At 42.6% G+C, this 24,439-nt stretch overlaps 1 long non-coding RNA gene across 1 annotated transcript in view; it reads left to right on the forward strand.

Annotated features, from left to right (window-relative positions):
* Positions 1-24,439, forward strand: part of LOC131275041 (uncharacterized) — a 40,577-nt gene that overhangs the window by 520 nt on the left and 15,618 nt on the right. The window lies entirely within an intron of this gene.

Consider the following 24,439-nt stretch of genomic DNA (forward strand, 5'->3'; position numbering starts at 1 on the left):
CCAGCGGCTTACTGCACTGTGAGTTCCACTCTAACATCTGGGACACTTTTTTTTTTTTTTTTAATTGATTTTGTAAAAATAGTACATTAAAAAATATATATATATATGAGGTCCCATTCAACCCCACCACCCCCACCCCACCACTCCCCCCCCCCCCCCCCCAGCAACACTCACTCCGTTCATCATGACACATCCATTGCATTTGGTAAGTACATCTCTGGGCATCTCTGCACCTCATGGTCAATGGTCCACATCATGGCCCTTACTCTCCCACATTCCATCCAGTGGGCCCTGTGAGGATTTACAATGTCCGGTGATTGCCCCTGAAGCACCATCCAGGGCAACTCCAAGTCCCAAAGGCGCCTCCACATCTCATCTCTTCTTGCCATTCCCCATATCCATCAGCCACCATGTCCACTTTTCCCATTCCAATGCCACCTTTTCTCTGTGGGCCTTGGATTGGTTGTGTCTGTTGCACCTCTATGTCAGGAGGAGGCTCAGATTCCACATGGATACTGGATGCAATCTTCCTGCTTTCAGTTGTAGGCACTCTAGGCTCCATGGTGTGGTGGTTGTCCTTCTTCAACTCTATCTTAGCTGAGTGAGGTGAGTCCAATAAATCAGATTGTAGGAGCTGGAGTCTGTTGACGCTCAGGGCCTGGCTATCCTATTGTCAGTCCAGAGATTCAAATCCCCTAAATATATCTTAAACCCCAACACCAACTACAATTCCAGTAAAGTAGGATGAAAGTCTTATGAAAGGAGATCCTATCTGAGTCCAGTTCCATCATGCAGAAACACCAGCTCCAAAGAAGGGCCATCTGACATGGCAGTGAACCCCATCTGCCATGACCATAGAACCCGTGGGTCTCTTTAGCCCTCAAAGGAACCAGCACCTGGGGATTGCATCCACTCCAACTCTCTCCCAGACTCTGCTCAGCTGTGCACAGGAGCAATCCTTCTGACAGCCTCCAGACTCTTTTTTAGAGACTCGCAGCCATATAAACTCATTTCTGCTTTCCATTTCCCCCTTACATTAGGTCAAACAGCATTTTAAAGTCATGTTATTATATGTAGACAGAGATATTCTGCTGATCCGCATTGAACCTTTAATTCAAGGTCATTTTCTAGTTCCATCTTCAGCTGGGATTTGGTAGTGATCCCTCGGTGCCAGGGAGGCTCATCCCCGGGTGTCATGTCCCACACTGGGGGGAATGCACTGCATCTACATGCTGAGTTTGGCTTCGAGACTGGCCACATTTGAGTAACATGAAGGCTGTCAGGAGGAAATTCCCAGACACAGTGCTGCTCTAGGCCTTGTTCTTATTTCAGGCATATAGGCTCACAAGCATAGTCATTAGTATCATGCTCTCCCTGTTGGATCCTCATTCCTTCCTGGTCCTTACCGTTGCACCTGGGGGATTGCCGCTGTTCCCCTAGGGACCACGACAGAGCAACTCCAGCCAGGAACTCAGTACCCCACCAGCTGAGTTTTTAATTGTTGCCACTATGAGTATATCCAAACATTACCATGCACCCTGGACATATGCCCTGTACAGCTCCCTGTCAGCCATATATCACCTGTCGATAGTATCCTATACCAGTATTCCTCCGCTGCCATTGTTGAACCACTCTGTGATCCAAAACTTCCTGAAAATTGAAGCCCAATATAATGTCAGGATCCCTTACTAGTAAGATGGCATATAGCGATGGGTTTAAAGGTTAGATATAGAATACGTGTTGACTTGGAAAAATTCTACATCCTATCTTTTTCTTTTTTCTTTTTTCCCTAATTATTGAACTTCTCTTCACAAGGGCCCTAGTCCACAGTAATTCATATATACAATATACAGTACTCCCCCACATCTACCATTAAACCTTTTCCCTTCCATAGCAATATTCTTATAACTTATTCATATCATATTTACTTAAAGTGATGTACAGACTCTGAGACAATAGCTTTCAAACAAGGTGACATCCATGCTTACATTGTGTTCCATACTTTAGGATATACAGTTTTCTAAATTTTTAGTTATCCTATGTTTTACATTGTGGTTTACTTTATTAGTCTGTCATCCTGTATATGTTTATGGTGTAATATTACATGTTTTATATCCATCCTGGTGTACTCTCGTGAAACTCCTCCCTTACCCCACATTTACTTTGGTTCCACACATTTAACATCCATTTTCCCATCCCCTTGGTGCCCACAGCGACAGCCAACCTCCATTTCCCGAGGAGCCCCGTCCAGAGATACTTGCAACAGTGTTCAGGGCCTAACTTGCACAACTACCCCAATGCCCTGGGAGCCACCCTTTCTCTCGAGAGATACAGTTCCCTCTGTCTGATGGCATTAGTCCTCCCCAGGATGTGGGTCCACCCCCACTCTCATTACTTGGGTCTCTACCCAATGGTACCACCCACTCTGGCAAAATGAGCATTCAGACATTCCCCAGGAGCCCGTCTTACATCCGACCATCCCCTCCGAGCATCCTAAACAGGCAACCCTCTTAATTATATTTTGATACAATTTTCTCAGCATTTTACTCTCGACCAATACCTGACACTCTCCTATGTTCGTATGCTACCCCTCCCTCCCCCCACTTTTGGGCAATATTACCCGTCCGCCCATCCCCAGCCCCCCTCAAACACGCAAGCCCCACCCAAGGGCAACCCCTTACCCCCACTTTATCTCTTCTTTGTGTTCATACTTACCGCCAGCTCATCAGAAATTCCAACCCTGCAGACGTCGGCTCACATCCTTCCTCCACCCCCCGATTTCCTGTAAGCCTATCGTTCAGTCTCTAGCTCTCTGAGGCAGTTTTCTTATTTCATATCATTGAGTTCATGTAGTATTTGTCCTTCAATGCCTGGGTTGCTTCACTCAACATAAGGTTCTCAAGATTCATCCATGTTATCACGTGTGTTTGTGGTGTATTTGTTCTTACAGGCGAGTAGTATTCCATTGTGTGTATATACCACATTTTATTGATCCACTCATCTGTTGATGGGCATTTGGGTTGATTCCAACTTTTGGCGATAGTGAACAATGCTGCTATGAACATTGGTGTACATATATCAGTTTGTGTCCTTGTTTTCAGTTCCGCTGGGTATATACCCAGCAGTGGTATTGCTGGGTCATATGGCAAATCTATGGTTAGTGTTTTGAGAAACCGCCAAACTGTCCTCCAGAATGGTTGGATCCTTCTGCATTCCCACCAGCAGTGGATGAGTGTTCCCCTTTCTTCACATCCTCTCCATCATTTGTATTCCTCTGTTTTTTTTATAGCTGCCAATCTTATGGGAGTAAGATGGTATCTCATTGTAGTTTTGATTTGCATTTCCCTGATAGCTAGGGATTTGGAGCATTTTTTCATGTGCTTTTTAGCCATTTGTATTTCTTCTTTGGAGAAGTGTCTGTTTAAATCTTTTTCCCATTTTTTAAATGGGTTGTTTATCTTTTTATTTTCAAGATATAGGAGTTCTTTATATATGCAAGTTATAAGTTTCTTATCAGATATATGGTTGCCAAATATTTTCTCCCACTGTGTTGGCTCCCTTTTTACTTTCTTGACAAACTCCTTTGAGGTGCAGAAGGATTTAATTTTGAGGAAGTCCCATTTATCTATTAGTTCTTTTGCTGCTCATGCTTTTGGTGTGATATTCATGAATCCATTTCCTATTACAAAGTCCTGTAGATGTTTCCCTACACTGCTTTCCAAGGTTTTTATGGTCTTGGCTCTTATATTTAGGTCTTTGATCCATCTTGAGTTGATCTTTGTATAAGGTGTGAGATGGTAATACTCTTTCATTCTTCTACATATGGCTATCCAGTTCTCCAGGCACCATTTGTTGAATAGGCCACTCTCTCCCAGTTGAGAGGGTTTGATGGCTTTATCGAATACTATATGGCTATATATGTGAGGTTCTATATCTGAGCTTTCAATTCGATTCCGTTGGTCTGTGTGTCTCTCCTTATGCCAATACCATGTTGTTTTCACTACTGTAGCTTTGTAGTATGTTTTTTTTTTTTTAAAAGATTTATTTATTTATTTAATTTCCCCCCCTCCCCCGGTTGTCTGTTCTTGGTGTCTATTTGCTGCGTCTTGTTTCTTTGTCCGCTTCTGTTGTCGTCAGCGGCACGGGAAGTGTGGGCGGCGCCATTCCTGGGCAGGCTGCTCTTTCTTTTCACGCTGGGCGGCTCTCCTTATGGGTGCACTCCTTGCGCGTGGGGCTCCCCTACGCGGGGGACACCCTTGCGTGGCAAGGCACTCCTTGCGCGCATCAGCACTGCGCATGGCCAGCTCCACACGGGTCAAGGAGGCCCGGGGTTTGAACCGCGGACCTCCCATATGGTAGACGGACGCCCTAACCACTGGGCCAAAGTCCGTTTCCCTGTAGTATGTTTTGAAGTCAGGTAGTGTGATTCCTCCAATTTCGTTTTTCTTTTTCAGTATGTCTTTGGCTATTCGGGGTCTCTTTCCTTTCCAAATAAATTTCGTAGTTAATTTTTCTAGTTCCTTAAAGAAGCCTGTGTTGATTTTTATTGGGATTGCATTGAATGTGTAGATCAGTTTTGGTAGGCTAGACATCTTAATAATATTCAGTCTTCCTATCCATGAACAAGGAATGTTCTTCCATTTATTTAGGTCTTCTTTGATTTCCTTGAACAGTCTTGTATAGTTCTCGGTGTATAAGTTTTTTACCTCTTTAGTTAAATTTATTCCTAAGTATTTGATTTTTTTATTTACTATTGTGAATGGTATTTGTTTCTTGATTTTCTCCTGATCTTGCTCATTATTGGTGTACAGAAATGCTACTGATTTTTGCGCATTGATCTTATAACCTGCGACTTTACTAAACTCATTTATGAGTTCTAGAAGCTTTGTTATAGATGTCTCAGGGTTTTCTATGTATAGGATCATGTCATCTGCAAATAGTGAAATTTTGACTTCTTCCTTTCCGATTTGAATGCCTTTTATATCTGGTTCTTGCCTCAGTGCTCGAGCAAGTACTTCTAAGACAATGTTAAATAGGAGCGGAGACAATGGGCATCCTTGTCTTGTTCCTGAGTTTAGAGGGAAGGATTTTAGGATTTCTCCATTGTAAACAATGTTGGCTTTAGGTTTTTCGTATATACTCTTTATCATGTTCAAAAAATTTCCTTGTATTCCAATCTTTTGGAGTGTTTTTATCAAGAAAGGGTGCTGTATTTTGTCAAATGCTTTTTCTGCATCTGTAGATATAATCATGTGATTTTTTTCCTTCAATCTGTTTATATGGTGTATTACGTTGATTGATTTTCTTATGTTGAACCATCCTTGCATACCTGGAATAAATCCCACTTGGTCGTGGTGTATAATTCATTAAATGTGTTGTTGGATATGATTAGCAAGTATTTTGTTAAGTATTTTTGCGTCTAGGTTCATTAGAGAAATTGGTCTGTAATTTTCCTTTCTTGTGGTATCTTTGTTTGGCTTTGGTACTAGGGTAATGTTGGTATCATAGAAGGAGTTCGGCAATGTTCCTTCTGTTTTGATTTTTTGGAATAGTTTCAGCAGGATTGGTGTTAGTTCTTTCCAGAATGTTTTGTAGAATTCACCTGTGAAGCCGTCTGGCCCTGGGCTCTTCTAAGTTGGGAGATTTTTAATGACTGATTCTATCTCTCTGCTTGTGATTGGTTTGTTAAGATCATCAATTTCTTCTTTCGTCAATATGGGCTGCTTATGTGTTTCTAGGAATTTGTCCATTTCCTCTAAATTGTCATTTTTCCTGGAATATAGTTTTTCAAAGTATCCTCTTATGATAGTCTTTATTTCTGTGGGGTCAGTGGTGATATCGCCTTTCTCATTTCTTATTTTGTGTATTTGCATCTTCTCTCTTTTTTTCTTTGTTAGTCTCACTAAAGGTTTGTCAATTTTGTTGACCTTCTTAAAAAACCAGCTCTTGGTCTTGTTTATCTTTTCAAGTGCTTTCTTATTTTCTATTTCATTTAGTTCTGCTCTTATCTTTGTTATTTCCTTCCTTCTTCTTCCTGTTGGGTTACTTTGTTGTTGTTTTTCTAATTCCTTCAAATGTGCAGTTAGTTCTTCAATTTTTGCTCTTTCTTCTTTTTTGATATATGAATTTATGGCTATAAATTTCCCTCTCAGTACTGCTTTTGCTGCATCCCATAAATTTTGGTATGTTGTGTTATCATTATCATTTGTTTCAAGGTAGTCATTGATTTCTTTTGATATTTCCTCTTTGACCCACTGTTTTTCTAAGATTGTGCTGTTTAATTTCCAAATAGTGGTGTGAAACCTGGGCCTCTGTCCCTTGCAAATTTCCACCTTGACTCCACTGTGGTCAGAGATATTGTTTTGTATGATTTCAATCTTTCTGAATTCATTAAGCCTTTCTTTGTTGCCTAGCATATGGTCTATCTTGGAGAATGATCCATGTGCGCTTGAGAAAAATGTATATCCTGCTGTGTTTGGGTGTAATGATCTATATATGTCTATTAGATCCAGCTCCTCTAATGTACTGTTCAAGTGTTTTGTTTCTTTAGTGATTCTCTTTTGAGATGTTCTGTCCAAGGTAGATAGTGGTGTATTAAAGTCCCCCACTATAATTGTAGATGCATCTATTGTTTCACTTAGTTTTTCCAGCGTTTGCCTCACATATTTAGAGGCACCCTTGTTAGGAGCATATATATTTATGATTGTTCGATCTTCTTGACAGATTTTCCCTTTCACTAAAATGTAGTATCCTTCTTTGTCTCTCACAATTGTTTCACCTTTAAAGTCTATTTCGTCTGATATTAATATAGCTACTCCTGCCTTTTTTTGGTTATTGTTTGCTTGTATGATTGTTTTCCAGCCATTCACTTTCAATCTCCATGCGTCTCTGGGTCTAAGATGTGTCTCTTGTAGACAGCATACAGATGGGTCATATTTCCTTATCCAATGTCCCAGTCTGAATCTTTTGATAAATGAGTTTAATCCGTTGACATTCAGTGTTATTACTTTCAAGGAATTATTTGTGTTAGCCATATTTTGATTGGATTTGTGTTTGTCTTATTTTGTTTGTATTTTTTTTTCCCTTCTATTTTTGTCTTTTTTTGTTGCTCTTATATTCTCCTCCAACTCTGCCTGTCCTGTTTTTTCCTTTCTTCCTGCAGAACTCCCTTTAGAATTTCTTGAAGGGGAGGTTTCTTGTTGTTATACTCTTTCAGTTTCTGTTTATCTGTGAATATTTTGAACTCTCCATCATGTTTGAATGCTAGTTTAGCTGGATAGAGTATTCTTGGTTGGAAATTTTTTTCCTTTAGTGCTTTGATTATATCATACCACTGCCTTCTTGCCTCCATGGTTTCAGATGAGAAATCAGCACTTAATCTTATGGAGCTTCCCTTGTATGTGATGGTTTTCTTTTCTCTTGCTGCTTTTAGGATTTTCTCTTTGTCTTGAGCATTGGATAATTTGACAAGTATGTGTCTTGGGTGGGCCTGTTGGGGTTTATGACTAGTGGAGTGCGCTGTGCTTCTTGGTTATGTACATCTGTCTCTTTCAGTAGATTTGGGAAGTTTTCAGCCATTATTTCCTGCAGTGCTCCTTCTGACCCCTTTCCCTTCTCTTCTCCTTCTGGAATGCCTATCATACGTATGTTTGAGCGTTTTGCATTGTCATTCAGGTCCCTAAGTCCTAGCTGGATTTTTTCTATCTTTTTATCAACCCCTTCTACTATCTGTTTGATTTCTGATGTACTGTCTTCCACATCACTAATTCTCTGCTCTGCCTCTTCTAGTCTGCTGATATTTGCTGCAAGTGTATTTTTGATTTCTTGAACTGTGGTGTTCATTTCCATCATATCTGTTATCTTTTTGCGTATGTATGCAATTTCCCCTCCTAGTGTTGTCTTCATGTTGTTAACCTCTTTCATTACTTCATCAAATTTGTCGGTGATAAATGTTCTGAAATCTTTCATTGCTTGAGCGAAGTTCTGTTCCCCTTCCTGATTTTTAGTTTGTTGATTGGATTCAGCCATGTTTTCCTGATTACTGGTTTGGTTTGTAGGTTTTTGTTGCTGTCTGGTCATCATTTTATCTTGATGGGTTTAATCAGTTCCTTAGCTTCTTTGTCTACTCTTAGGGATTAATTAGCTGTTGTTTTTGCGTAAGTGTTATATCTTCTCTTTGTCACTTTGTTCTTCTTATTCTAATTTCTTGTTGCTGGTTACGTTCACTTTAAAGGAAAGTATTAGTGCCGGGGAAAGGTAATTGTGTAAGCAAGGATAAAGTGTAAGGTAGTATTGGTGATATATGTTAACAAAGCAAGAATATGAGATCTGGGAGGATGGAGGTTAGATTCATGTAAAATTGTGTAGAGTTATAGCAGTAGGTAGAGTACCTATTATGAGGTAGCTGACTGAATATGGGAGGAATATGGTATGAGCTAAAAAGCTATTGTTTTCGTGAGAGAGGGAAAGAGAAAAGAAAGGTAATAGTTTCAAGAGTGGATAACAGACAGAAAACAAAACAAGGGTATTAGGAATTAAGAGTTAGATACTTTGTGGATCAAAGAAAGGGAGATGGGAGGTGGAATATAGGAGAGACAGTTGATGATGGCGGATATCAAGATGTAGGTGAAAGGGGATAGTGTAGGTAGCCTAAATCAGTTCACTTAGAAAGTGGCAGTGGAGCATGAGAGAACCCAGCAAATGTGAGGTGTTCCCTGCAGCACCTATTGTATAATTGAGTTAAAATAAAATAAGTAGAAAATGAGGGACAAGAGGGAGAGCAAAAACAGAAAAAGAAAAAAGAAAAAATGAAAAAAAAAAAAGAAAGAAGAGAAGAAAGGAAAAAAGAAAAAGGGGGGTGGGCAAAGGGTGGGGAACAGGTAGGGGTAAGAAAAAAAACAGATATACGCGAACCACAATTGCAACACCAACTACAACAACAAGAACAAAAAACCCTAAATAACTGAATAAAAAAAAAAAGACTTTGGGGGATACGCTGGGAGAAAAGACTAGGGGATAATACAATATTAGCAATCAGGACATTTAAAAAAAGTAAAAAATAAGATAAAATGAAAATAAAAACAAAACAAAATGAAACAGTAAAGAAAAAATGCAAACGTTGAAGGCTAGGGCATTCAAGGACCTCAGATGGACCTCAGGGCATGATGGATTCAGGGGTGGAAAGTCTGAGATATTGAAGACTCAAGAGGTGTGAGTCTCTGGGGTGTGGGCCACCAGAGTTTAGGGGATTCAGACCTGGCAACCTCTAATCTGGTCAACAGGAAGCCTAGGAGCCCCGCAGTGTACCACAGCCCTCAGGGATCCCCGCAGCTGGGTGCCAGCCCTATGGGGGAAGTCAGATCCACAAACTCTATATTATGTCTGAACCCTGCAATTCACTTACTCACTAGGGTTTATTTTTGTGGATATTTCGTCAATTCATCTTTTGGACCGCTCCCACCCTATGATCCCACAAAACGGCCACCTGGGGGCGCCTCTACACCGCAGCCAATTTAATGACGCAGCACCGGAGCCCGGCCCGTGGGTTGGGCTCCAGTTGGAAACACCGAAAACAGATTCCACAACCGGAATTCCCAAGCTTCGCAAAATATTCCCCAGTCGGCTTCCAGACGTGTCCCCCTCCCTCACCGCACCCTGTAGCAACCTCCCAATTATGTCCCTTTATTGCCAACACTCTGATTCCGTTGCAGATCGGCAGCCGGGCCTGTGGGGGCAGGGCTCCAGGCGGAAGCGCTATTATTTTTGTCCGCAATCAAAAATTCCCTCTGCTTCACAACAAAACACCATCTGTCTCCCCAAATCGATCCGCAAAGGCGTCCCATCCCGTCAACCCCCCAACAGCCCGCCCAGGACTTGCGAATTCCCCAACACCGCAGAGCCACCAAAAAGGGCGGCCGCAGTGCGGGTTCCGCGGCTCCACCCACCCCCAAGGAGGGAGCAACCCATGTGCAGGTCTCACCTCCAGGCAATAGAACCCAAATTGTCTGGGACACCTTCATCCTCGATTCCTTCTCTCCTATATCAGTCTCCTCCCATATTGGCTATTAATTTTAGCATTTTAACCATGACCAATTGATTCTTTGTTTTAAAATCCCATGTATTCCCACCAGCTTCTGCCCTCTCCTTGTTAACCAAACTAGAAACAAGTTGTCTCCAATCAGGGCCTGCGTCCACTTCGTCTTTCACTTAACCTTATCCTTCCAGTCAGCTATTCTAACCATGACCTTTAGTAATCCCCTTGTATTTAAATCAAATGGACACATTTAATCCTAATCTTGACCACCCCTTAGCCTTTAATATTTGCAACCACTCCCTCATTGAAACACTTCTCTCTTGACATCTCCGCATCACTCTCCAGCATTTCCTTTTACTTCTCTGGACCTTTCTTCAGGTTCCCTTCTTCATCCTGTCTCTTAGGTTCTATTTTAGGTCTTCTCACTCTCTATGCTCTCCCTAGGTGATCTCATCTACTCTCAGGGCTTTAGTTACCATCTATATGCTGCCAAATCTCAAGTCCATCATCTCCAGCCATATCCCTCTTTGAAGCTCCAAGGTTTTACACGGATCTATCAGGCATTTTCAATTAGACACCCATGGGAAGGTACTCAACCTGAACTCATTACTTCCCCTACTCCTACTCCTTTGGTCCAGCTCTTTTCTCCACGACTTTTTTATCTAAGTATCATTCTAAACCTCTCCGTCACCTCCAACAATCAATCGACAAGATTCTAACTTCTAAACATTTCTTTGATCTACCCACTTCTCCATCACCATTCACCACCAGCCTGTTCAGGCAACCATAATCTCTCACCTGGTAGAAGTCTCGTTTCCCTTTCAGTTTTATCCCTTACTGATCTATTCACTACTTTATAGCTGGGAGTGACTGGCATTCTAAAATATGAATCTGATCGGCTCACTCCCTAGCCTTTCAAAGCACCCTTTTCCCTCTTATCCACACGACAAAGCCTACTTTTTTTTAATGGTTAGGAGGTACTGGGACTTGAATCCAGGACCTTGTACATGCAAAGCAGGTGCTCAACCATTGAGCTACACCCTCTCTGCTAAAGGTGGTGTTTTAAGGAGGCAGTCAAGGCCCTTCATGACTTGACCCTTCTTATCTCTCCAACTTAATAACACTACCTGCCCCCCATTCTCTGTGCTGGAGCCACACTTTAGTTTTCCTGGTTAAACACTCTTAACAAAAACATTCTTAAAACAGGTAACAAATTGTAAATATTTTTTAAAAGCTATAAAAGGCTATGCAGGGAACAGATGTGGCTCAAGCAGCTGTACACCTGCTTCCCAAATGGGAGGTCCCAGGTTCAGTTCCGGTGCCTCCTGAAAACAAAAAACAAACAAACGAGGGAAACGGACTTTGGCCCAGTGGTTAGGGCATCCGTCTACCATATGGGAGGTCCGCGGTTCAAACCCCGGGCCTCCTTGACCCGTGTGGAGCTGGCCATGCGCAGCGCTGATGCGCGCAAGGAGTGCCGTGCCACGCAAGGGTGTCCCCCGCGTAGGGGAGCCCCACGCGCAAGGAGTGCGCCCGTGAGGAGAGCCGCCCAGCGTGAAAAGAAAGAGCAGCCTGTCCAGGAATGGCGCCGCCCACACTTCCCGTGCCGCTGACGACAACAGAAGCGGACAAAGAAACAAGACGCAGCAAATAGACACCAAGAACAGACAACCAGGGGAGGGGGGGAAATTAATTAAATAAATCTTTAAAAACAAACAAACAAACAAACGAAAAAACTAACTCAGGAAAGCTGATGGGGCTCAGTGATTGAGCGCCAGCTTCCCACTTACAAGGTTCCCTTCAATCGCCAACCCTGGTACCTCAAAAAAAAAAAAAAAAAAAAGAGGCTATGCAGTAAAAATGATTCACTGCCATCTTTATACCTTCTTCACTGAGAGTTCATTTATCCCATGCTTCCTTTAAGTATCTTTTAACTTTATATTAAATACTTGATATTTAAGCCTTTGATTTATCTACAATTTATTTTGGTGTATTTTCTTTTCCTTTGGCTATACATTTGCCTCAACACCTTTACAGATTACTCTTTTTTTTTCCCCATTGGTATGAAATATCCCTTTCTCATAGATTATATTCCCCCTTATATTAGGGTCTATTTCTGGATTCTCTACTCCATTCTATTAATCCATCTATTCATGTGCTAGAACCAAACTACCCTAGTTAGTATAGCTTTGTTTTAATGACTGCTATTAAATAGGACTATTTTTTTTAAAGATTTATTTATTTATTTTAATTTCCCCCCTCCCCTGGTTGTCTGTTCTTGGTGTCTATTTGTTGCGTCTTGTTTCTTTGTCTGATTTTGTTTCTTTGTCCGCTTCTGTTGTTGTCAGCGGCACAGGAAGTGTGGGCGGCGCCATTCCTGGGCAGGCTGCACTTTCTTTTCACGCTGGGCGGCTCTCCTTATGGGCGCACTTCCTTGCGCGTGGGGGCTCCCCCACGCGGGGGACACCCCTGCATGGCACGGCACTCCTTGCGCGCATCAGCACTGCGCATGGCCAGCTCCACACGGGTCGAGGAGGCCCAGGGTTTGAACCGCGGACCTCCCATATGGTAGACGGACGCCCTAACCACTGGGCCAAAGTCCGTTTCCCTAAATAGGACTATTTATCACTCATTACTTTTTCTCGAATTTCCTGGCTCTTCTTGAACTTTTATTTTTCCAAATGAACTTTAAAACCAGCTTCCCTAGTTCCAGAAACAATGCTGCTTGTGCTTTTACTGAAAGACATATTAAATTTATAGGTTAATTAGGGAGAATTATGTTACAGCACTTTCTACTCTATGATAATTACCTGTTCAATTGTCTGAATGCTGTAATTTCCATAATGGTAGAGACCTTTGTTCACCTTTGTGTCTCCTATGCCTGCTACAATTTCTGGCACATAGTAGTTGCTAAATAAGGTGTTCTTAAATGAATGGATGGATGGATAAATGAGTCCTTAAAGGACATGTGTCCTGGAATTAAAAGTTTGTTTGTTTTTTTTATTCTTATTTATTTTTATTTATTTCTCTCCCCTTCCCCCCCACCCCGGTTGTCTGTTCTCTGTGTCTATTTGCTGAATCTGTGTTTCTTTTTGCTGCGGTCATCTTATGTCTTTTCTCCGTGTGGGAGGTGCCATTCTTAGGCAGGCTGCACTTTCTTTCGCGCTCAGCGGCTCTCCTTACAGGGCGCACTCCTTGCGGGTAGGGCAGGGGACACCCCTGCGTGGCAGGGCACTCCTTGCGTGCATCAGCACAGCCCGTGGGCCAGCTGCACACGGGTCAAGGAGGCCCAGGGTTTGAACTGCAGACTTCCCATGTGGTAGACGGACGCCCTAACCACTGGGCCAAGTCCGCCACCTGGAGTTAAAAGTTGATCAAGCTGTTTTCTTGGCACATGACCTCCTAGAAATAACACTAATTATTAATATTATTAATAATAATATATAATAAAGAAGATTGTATACTTCAAAAGGCAATGGGTTTGACTTGAGTTTGAGTCCCAATTCTGTCATGTATTAATTATGTGACCTTGGATAAAGGTATTAACTTCTCTGAGGACTTTTTTTCTTCTGAAAATCAGCATAGCACAACACCAGCCACCATACAGGGTTGTTGTGGAAATTAGATGAAATGTTTGTAAAGTACTGACCATCGTGCCTGGCAGATAGTAAGTGCTCAATAAATGCTAACAATTCTACCTACAACATCGCTAACATCCACAGTAACTTCTCCTCCAGGACTCCTTCCTGATTGAGACCAAACATTAGGATGGTTCCAAAAGTCAGTGGTGGAAAATATTTGAAGGCAGATCTGTACTATTTTTGAGGATAGGAGTAGAGAGAACTGAAATTGTACGAAGTACACTAATTAATTTCTTTTCACCAATGTTTCTTAAAGTGTGACCTGAGAACTACTTATAACAGAATCCCCTGAGGGCCTTCTTTTTTTTTTTTTTTTAGAGGTAGGCAGACACCCTATCCATTGGGCCAAGTCTACTTCCCCTTAGGGGCTTCTTTTTTTTTTGATGAATCTTTTTTTTCTCTCCCCTTCCCCTCCCCCGCCAGTTGTCTGTTCTCTGTGTCTATTTTGCTGTGTGTTCTTCTTTGTCTGTTTCTGTTGTTGTCAGTGGCATGGGAGTCTGTTTCTTTTTGTTGCGTCATCTTGCTACGTCCACTCTCCATGTGTGCGGCGCCATTCCTGGGGAAGCTGCACTTTCTTTTGCGCTGGGCGGCTCTCCTTACGGGGCGCACTCCTTGCATGTGGGGCTCCCCTATGCAGGGAACACCCCTGCATGGCAGGGCACTCCTTGCGTGCATCAGCACTGCGCATGGGCCAGCTCCACACGGGTCAAGGAGGCCCGGGGTTTGAACCGCCGACCTCCCATGTGGTAGACGGACTCCCTAACCACTGGGCCAAGTCCGCTTCCCCAGAGGGGCTTCTTAACACTACTGATTCCTGGGTCCTACTCCTGACTCACTAAATCAGACTTTCTGGGGGTAGGATCCCCAGACTTTAACAAGTTCTTCAGGTGATTCATATGCACACTAGTTTGAAAATTACTGCTTTAAAATACTTCTTGCATGGTAAAAAAAAAGATGAAGTGCCCTTGTCTGAAACCAGAAAGCATAAAGGTTGTTTACAAACAACATAAGAAGAACTATTTTGCCAGTGAGGAGAGGAGAGATGTCACAGGTGAATCTAGGAATTATTCTCCATGGCTGACTTATGTCGCCTTTTCATCACAGCTATTCATTCTTTCATTCATTCATTCCATAAATGTCAGGCTCTGTGCAAATTGTACCATAGCCATGATCAGCAAGCTGATAAATGCTCTTCCCAGTGTAGAGTCAGGTGTCTCCAACATAAATCCTCCTCAACCACTCCAGAGAGGGATGCTATCCAGGTTATGCTCTTTTTGGACTTATAACAGTCAGCCTTAAATGACCCTTGCTGATACAGATTAACAAAGCTATGCCCTGTTCACAGGGCAGCAAATAATCTGGTTTAGCATGAATCCTTGCAGAAAGTGATGGGATACAGAGCTGTTGAGATAGGTTAAGGCCAAAGTATCATCCAAGTTAGGAAGCCTTCTTCCCTTCCTCTTTCCCTTCCTCTCTCCACCCCTTCCTCCATTCAGCACCTTAAGGAAGAGATTATTCTGTACTAGTTAGCACCATTCCAAGCACAGTGCTAAGTATGGAGGCTTCAAAGATGGAAATTGTCCCTGTCCTCAAGGGGCTCATGGACAGATACCTCGACACTGGCATCACTATTGTGTAACAAAACTGTAATGGAGAACTATGCAAAACCATTACTAACATAGAGAAATAAATTATTTTTGTGCAAGAAGTGAAGCATAGTGAGCTCTAGAGACAAAAACCTCAGCTGGGATCTTGTCACATCCCACTGCAAGTCAGTTGATCTTTCTAAGTCTCAGTCTCCCCAAGATAGATGATGATCTATTAGAATCTACTTCACCTACCTTAGAGTGGTGAACTTTAAAACCAGCTTCTCTGTTTCCAGAGTGGAATAAGTGAAGCAATTCTGTTTCCCAAGCTTCCGTCATTTAAGGACCATTTTCAAAACTTTTGCCATAGCCATTTGGCAACAATCTCCTTTTTTAAGGAGGTATGTGGGTTTGAACCCAGGACCCCATGCATGGGAGACAGGTACTCAACCAACTGAGCTACATCTGCACCTCTGACTTCTCTATTTTTTTAAAATTTCTCTCCCTTCCCTTCCCCCCGCCCCAGTTGTCTGTTTTCTGTGTCCATGTGCTGTGTGTTCTTGTTTTTGTCCACTTCTCTTGTCAGCAGCACAGGAATCTATGTCTCTTTTTGTTGCATCATCTTGCTGCATCAACTCTCCATGTGTGCAGCGCCATTCTTGGTCTGACTTCTATTTAAATATACTCATCCTTAAGAATTATTCCCAACATTTTATTATAATAAAATAAATTATGATTAGGGCTTTGATTGGGCAACATCAGTAGGATGTTGAGTCCCTGCCTCCATGGGCGGGGACTACACGGGCAAACAAGAGGAGTTAGTTGGAGTTTTGATGTTGGACTCTTGAGCTGGAGCTTCAGAAAGTAAGCACACAGAGGAGTTTGATCATGAGGAAAGAGAGAAGGCCCCGGGAAGAGAAACAAGCCATTCGTCTGATAGTCTATAGCCAGCCTTGTGGAGATAACAGAGCAGCTGAGCACAGAGAGAGGCAAGCCCTAGGAAGAGAGGAACCTAGGAAACCTGAACCCTTACAGATGCCATCTTGCTCAAACAATAAACTTTGGTGATGGAGGTAACTTGTACTTTATGGCCTGGTAACTGTGGGCTTCTACCCCAGATAAATACCCTTTATGGAAACCAACCAATTTCTGGTATTTTGCATCAGCACCCTTTGACTGTCTAATATAGCTATTATGAATAAAGTCACTATGAACATTCTTGTACACATTTTTTGTGCCTGAATATATTTTTATTGATCTTGGGTAAAATCCTAGGAGTGGGATTTCTAGATAATTGGGTCAGCATATTTTAGTTTATTTTTTTTATTACCCTCTCCATCCCACCCCCCATTGCTCCTTCCTCTGTCTGCTTATCTTCTTTAGGAGGCACTGGGAACCCAACCCGGGACCTCATGCCCAACTACTTGAGCCACTTGCATTCCCTGCTGGTTGTGAAATCTGCTAGTTGAAGCATGTTCTCGTTGAGGCATCTGGAGCATCTGCTAGAGAAGAAGAAGGCTCAAACAGCTAAAGCCTGGAGAGAGATGAGCTATTCATATGTTAGTTTGCAGCTGAAGAGAACAACGTAGCTGAGCAGCTGGGAAGGCCCGTGTATTAGTGAGCCAGAGGAGTGCTGATGCAAAGTACCAGAACTCAGGAAGCGAATTTGGCCCAATGGATAGGGCGTCTGCCTACCACATGGGAGGTCCAAGGTTCAAACCCAGGGCTTCCTGACCTGTGTGATGAGCTGGCCCATGCGCAGTGCTGATGCACACAAGGAGTGCCGTGCCAGACAGGGGTGTCCCCTGCATAGGGGAGCCCCATGCGTAAGGAGTGTGCTCCATAAGGAAAAATAGTGCAGCTTGCCCAGGAATTGTGTGGCACACATGGAGAGCTGATGCAGCAAGATGATGCAACAAAAAAGAGACATAGATTCCAGGTGCTGCTGACAAGACTACAAGCAGACACACATTAAAAAAACACACAGCGAATAGACATAGAGAGCAGACAACTGGGGGGGGGAGGCGGGTAAGGGGAGAGAAATAAATTAATAAAAAAAAGGAAAATATTAGAAATGAGCTCTATGCCAGAGACTGATAGAGGAAGCCCTGTGAGACCAGGCAGAGATCACCTGCCATCTTGCTTAAACACGTGGCAACTGACTTTGGTAAGAAAGCAACATGAGTTAGACTCTTTAGGGCCTTTAACTGTAATCTTCTACTCCAAATAAATACCCTTTATAAAAGCTAACATATTTCTGGTACTTTGTATCAGCACCAGTTTGGCTGACTAATACAGTGGTTATATCATCTTACATTCCCACCAGGATGATTGAGAGTTCCAGTTTCTTTGCAACCATGCCAGCATTTGGTGCTCTAGTCTTTTTAATTTTAGTCATTCTGATGAGTGTTTGGATTCTTGCTGTGGTTTTTAATTTGCATTTCTCTGATGATGTATTACACTGATGCACATTTTCATGGGCTTATTGGCAATTTGTATGTCTTCTTTTGTGAACAATCACTTCAAATATTTTCCCCACATTTTAACTGAGTTATTTACAGTCTCTATTTTAGATTTGTTAGAGTTCTAAGATAGATTTTGCAAATAGTTTCTCCTAGATTGTAGTTTGCCTATTCATATTCCTAATGGTGTCTTTTGATGAGCAGAAGTTTTAAATTTTGGTGAGGTCTAATTAATCATGCTTTTCCTTGATGCATATTGCTTTCTGTGCCCTCTCTAAGAAATCTTTGCCTACCCCATCAGAAAGATATACTCCTGTTTTTCTCTATGTTTATGGTCTATGATCTTTCTCAAATTAATTTTTGCATATGGTATGAGATTCATGTCTTTGCATATGGATATTCAGTTGTTCTAGCACCAACTATTGAAAAAATCGTCACAACTGGATTGTCTGGTGCTTTTGTGTAAATCAAATGTAAATATCTATATAACAATAATGAAAAGGAAATGAAGAAAACAAGTCTATTTACAATAGCATCTCAGAATATAAACCAAGGAGCTTGAAAGACAACCATATTGAAAACTACAAAACACTATAAAAAGAAAGACAGCTTATGCTCATGAACTGGAAGACTTATATTGTTAAGATGCAAATAGGGAAGCAGACATGGCTCAGCTGATAGAGCATCCGTCTACCATATCTGTCTACAAGGGTCCAGGGTCCCCAGGGCTGCCTGACCCATGTGGTAAGCTGGCTCACATGCAGTGCTGCACACACAAGGAGTGCCATGCTGTGCAAGGCGTGTTGTGCTGCATGGGGGTGCCCCACATGCAAGGAGTGCACCCCATAAGGAGCCATACCATGTGAAAAAGAGCGCAGCCCCCGGAGTGGCACTGCACACACGGAGAACCAATGCAGCCAGATGAGGCGACAAAAAAAAGGAGATACAGTTTCCCAGTGTTGTGGGATGATGCAAACAGATGCTGAAGACCACACAGAGAGCAGACAACAGGGGGAAGAGGAGAGAAATCTTTAAAAAAAAAATTTTTTTTTAAGATGTGAATATTACCAAACTGGTCTACAGATTACACTCGATCCCTATGAAAATCCTGATAACCTTTTTATTTTTTTCAGAAATGGAAATGCAGATCCTCAAATTCATATGGAATTGCAAGGGGCCCCAAATAGCCAAAACAATCTTGAAAAAAGAAGAGCAAGTTAGAGGACTCACATTTCCTGATATCAAAACTTGTTGCAGGGAAGTGGACTTGGCCCAATGGATAGGGCATCCTCCTGCCACACGGGAGGTCCGCGGTTCAAACCCCGGGCCTCCTTGACCTGTATGGAGCTGGCCCATGTGCAGTGCTGATGCGCATAGGGAGTGCCCTGCCATGCAGGGGTGTCCCCCCATTGGGGAGCCCCACGCTCAATGAGTGCGCCCCATAAGGAGAGCCGCCCAGCGCGAACGAAAGTGCAGCCCGCCCAAAGATGGTGCCACACACATGGAGAGCTGATGCAACAAGATGACGCACCAAAAAGAAACACAGGGAAACGGACTTTGCCCAGTGGTTAGGGCGTCCGTCTACCACATGGGAGGTCCGCGGTTCAAACCCTGGGCCTCCTTGACCCGTGTGGAGCTGGCCCATGCACAGTGCTGATGCGCGCAAGGAGTGCCGCACCACGCAGGGGTGTCCCTCGTGTAGGGGAGCCCCATGCGCAAGGAGTGCACCCGTAAGGAGAGCCGCCCAGCGCGAAAGAAAGAGCAGCCTGCCCAGGAATGGCGCCGCCCACACTTCCCGTGCCGCTGATGACCACAGAAGCGGACAAAAGAAACAAGACGCAGCAAATAGACACAGAAAACAGACAACCGGGGGAGGGGGGGAATTAAATAAATAAATAAATCTTAAAAAAAAAAAAAAAAGAAACACAGATTCCCGGTGCTGCTGATAAGGATAGAAGCGGTCACAGAAGAACACACAGCGAATAGACACAGAGAGAAGACAACTGGAAGGGGGGGAAAGGGGAGAGAAATAAATAAATCAAATAAATCTTAAAAAAAAAAAAAAATCTTGCTGCAAAGCTACGATACTTAAAAATGTAGTACTGGCTTAAGGATAGATAAATAGACCAGTGGAATAGAATTGAGAGAACAGAAATAAACCCACACTCTATGGCAAATTCATTTTCAACAAAGCTACAAAGCCCATTCAACAGGGAAAGAATAATTCCTACAATAAATGGTACTGGAATAACTGGAAATCCATATACAAGAGAATGAATTTAGACCCCTACTTTGTCCCACATACAAAATTAACTTAAACGGGATCAATGACCTAAATACAAAAGCTAAAACAATAAAACGCTTAGAAGAAAACAAAGATGGGAACCTTGGACCTTGTACTAGGCAATGGACTTTACACCAAGAGCATAATGAAAGAAGAAATGGAAACATTGAACTTCATAAAAATTAAAAATTTTTGTCCATCAAAGATAATTATGAAGAAAGCGAAAAGCAACCTAGACAATGGGAAAAAATATTTGCAAATAAAATATCTGATGGGATTGGTTTAACATCCAGAATATATAAATAACTCCCACAACTCAACAAGAAGCAGACAAACAACCCAATTTTTAAAAATGGGCAAAAGACTTGAACAGACATTTCTCCACAGAAGATATACAATGGTCAATAGGGACATGAAAAAGTGCTCAATTTTGGGGAAGCGGCTGTGGCTTAGTTGGACTCTCGTGTCCCAGGGCCTCCTTGTGAAGGAAAGCAACAAGATGAGGCAACAAAGGGAGACAAGCAGACACGGAAAAAATGTGCAGTGAATGGACACGGAGAAAAAAAAGTGCTCCATATCATTAGCCCTTAGGGAAATGCAAATCAAAACCACAAAACCTTGCACCATTCAAGATGGTGGAGGGAAATGCTCCAGGGCTCCATTCCCCTGTGGAGGCATTGAACAGCCAGCAAGACCTGGCAGAAGCACCTTTCTCAAAGATGAACAGAACGAGCACCAAATCAAGAAAAAAACTACACAAAAGTGGTAGGATCTTGTGGTGCCCTGACTGGCCCCTCCCCTACCCCTCACTATCTAGGCATGGAAAGAGCCCAGAGGGATCAGAGGAACCTTTGTGTACATACTGGGAGCATGTATGTCTGGTCCAATCTAGGTGGCCGGAGGTACTCACTGTCCTGGAACTTGCTGTGCATGTAGAAGGTGGCTGATAGAGCTCTCCTACTCTCTGAGAAAGAGCAGCCAAGTCATGCTGCCTGGGGCAAGGGACTGCTCTCTGTCGTATGCACAGTGCAGTGCCCAGGACCTTGAGGAAATTGTTTCCTAGAGAAGAGTTAACATTCATAACTTAATTTCTAGGTCCACATGTGCATGCCCAAGACAAGATGCATATGCAAAAAGAACCAGGGCAACTCCTGTGCTTTGGCCTAGAAGTATTCTCTAAACTAATTGTCTAAAAGGGAAAAAAAAATTCCAAAACTGCCTTTCAAAAATTAGGGAGAAATTAAGACACCCCATATAAACAAAGGCTGAGGGAGTATAGCAGTTTGGCATTATTTATGAATTCCAGAAATAGATATTGAATTATGTTTGTAAACTGGTCTGCCCCTCTGGGCATATTAGATTGTATTGGATTTAGAGATTTCACTTTTACTTGATTAAATAATAATTAAGGTGGGAAGCGGCTATGGCTCAAGCAACTGAGCTTCTGTTTACCATATGGAGGACCCCGGGTCCAATCCCCAGGACCTCCTGGTAAAAAGAGAAAAAAGTCATCCCAGACCGGTGTGGAGAGGTGCAAGGCCCCTGTGCGGTGAAGCAACACAACAAAAAGATGATGATGCAACCAGATTAATAATAATAATGATGATTAAGGCTTTGATTGGGCCACATCAGTAGGACATTGAGTCCCCCCACCAAGGGGGAGAGGACTCACAGAGAAAAACAACAAGGCAGAGGAGTCAGTTGGGGTTTTAAGCTGGAGACCATGAAGAAAATATACAGGAGAAGAACACAGAGAAATAGAGGCGACTCCATAGACATGACAGGCCTCAGGAAGAGAGAGAGCCTGATAGTCTGCAGCTGACTTTGTGGAGAGAATAGCACAGCCGACCCTGGAGAGGAATGAGTCCTGGGAGACAGACAAGACTTATTCCAGACTACAGCTGATTTTGGAAGATGCTGAGACCACGGATCCTTAAGAGGAAGAAGGAGGTTGAACCCTTGCAGAGGTCAGCAGCCATCTTGCTCCAACACATGCCAACAGACTTTGGTGAGGGAAGTAACTTATGCTTTATGGCTGATAACTGTAAGCTTCTACCCCCAATAAGTACTCTTTATAAAAGCCAACAGATTTCTGGTATTTTGCATCAGCACCCCTTTGTCCGACTAATACAGGGAGCATGTCACCACTAGACTTCCAAGAGATGCTAAAGAGAGTTCTTCAGGTTGAAGGAAAGGACAATTAGGGAAGCAGACTTGGCCCAATTGATAGGGCGTCCGCCTACCACATGGGAGGTCTGCGGTTCAAACCCTGGGCCTCCCTGACCCATGTGGAGCTGGCCCATGTGCAGTGCTGGTGCGTGCAAGGAGTGCCCTGCCACACAGGGGTGTCCCCCGAGTAAGGGAACCCCACGCGCAAGGAGTGCACCCTGTAAGGAGAGCCACCCAGCGTGAAAGAAAGTGCAGGCTGCCCAAGAATGGCACCGCACACACGGAAAGTTGACACAACAAGATGAAACAACAGAAAGAGATTCCCGGTGCCGCTGATAAGGATAGAAGTGGTCACAGAAGAACTCACAGCAAATGGACACAAGAGAGTAGACAACTGGGGGTGGGGGAAGGAGAGAGAAATAAATAACAAATTTAAAAAAAGGACAATTAGACAATAGATGAGAAGCTGCATGAAGAAATAAAGATCTCTGGTGAGGGTAAAATAAAGATCTCTGGTGAGGGTAATGACATGGGTAAATATAAATTCTATTGTAATTTTAGTTTGTAGCTCCAGTTTTTATTTCCTGCAGAATGTAAAAGACAAATGCATACATATAATGATAAATCAATGTAATGATAAACATGTAATTTGTGATAAGAACTACATAAAAGTAGGAAGACAGAGGAGATAGAAACATAGTTTGCATATACTATGCAAGTTACCTGGTATCAAAGCAAATGCTATTGTTATAGATTTAAGATGTTAAATGTAAGCCCCATGTAACTACAAAGTAAAAAAAGAAAGAGCAACTAAAGAGACAATGACAATTAAATGCAGTACATGACCGGATGGAATCTAGCAAGGCAGAAGAGGAGAAAAGGCACAAAGGGACATTACTGGGACATTTGAAAAATTGGAATATAGACTGCAAGCTTTATATCAATGTTTAATATCTTGAACTTGAAAACTGCACTTAAGATGATTATATATGGGCCATGATGTGAACCATTGTCTATGAGGTGCAGAGGTGCCCAAAGATGTACTTACCAAATCCAATGGATGTGTCATGATGATGGGAACGAGTGTTGTTGGGGGGGGGAGAGGGGGGGTGGGGGGGTGGGGGTTGAATGGGACCTCACATATATATTTTTAATGTAATATTATTACAAAGTCAATTAAAAAAAAAAGATGATTATATAAGTGAATATCCTTTTTCTTAGGAAATATACTTGACATATTAAATATTCAAGGAGTATGATTTATACAATGTACACTCAAAGTGTTCAGAAAATGGATTGACAGAAACTGGAACAGCAAGTCTCCTCTTCTACACGTCATTGATTAATTTGTACTAAATTACTTGCAAGAGTTCTGGCTTACCTTTCTCAAGACCTTGGTTTTTTTTTAGCAACACCAGGGAGAACTGGATTCCTGCTGTGTGGTGAAAGGTTCTACTCCTGCTGCAATTTTATCCAGATTGTACTAAGTGTTGCAACACTTAATTAGAAGGGTGGCCTTTTAATTACCAAGGTAAAAGTGGGGAAGTGTCTAGGTGTGTTGAAAGCAACTTCACATATTGTCCTGGCAGGTGTCTGTCAATACAGGGACGCCAGAAACAAGGCAGGAAAATCAAGACAGCTTTCATTTGACTGAATGAGAGTGTTGGTGGAGTTATGTCTCCTGTTCAGCCAACAACTGCCATCCTGTGGGGCACATCCAGTGTGTACCTAGCATGTAGTAGGTATTTTGTATTATGACTACTATGAATCACTGAGTGAATGAACGATTGCAAGAATACACAAAAATTCTTTCCTAGGCACTGTAAAGAGAGAGCAAGCACACCAAAGTGGTTGGTCCTAAGGAATTCCAACCCCAAGGGATAGGCTTAAAATTCACATATAAATAATTGTCATGGAGAATGATTTATAGAAGGTTAATGGCACATGTGTGTTTATCTCCACTCCCTCCCAAAACTCAACCAAAATGATAGAAGTATATAATCCTCCAAGGGTACAACTGTCAAAGAGCTATGTCAAAAGACTTTGGAGATGTATAGTGGTGTGTGTGGGTGATGACTTAGAAAAGAAAAGGATGCTGAAACCTACGTGCACACTGGCAGTGGTTCTCAATCTTGAGTGAACATGAGAATTACCTGGGGAGATAAATTGATTCTGACGCCTGGATCCTACTAGGCATTATTAGTTTAAAAAAATCTCTGCAGGTGATTCTAACATGTAGCCAAGAATGAGCACTGTGGAGAGGG

Source organism: Dasypus novemcinctus, chromosome 21 (assembly GCF_030445035.2).
Source record: "Dasypus novemcinctus isolate mDasNov1 chromosome 21, mDasNov1.1.hap2, whole genome shotgun sequence".
Lineage (NCBI taxonomy): Eukaryota > Metazoa > Chordata > Mammalia > Cingulata > Dasypodidae > Dasypus > Dasypus novemcinctus.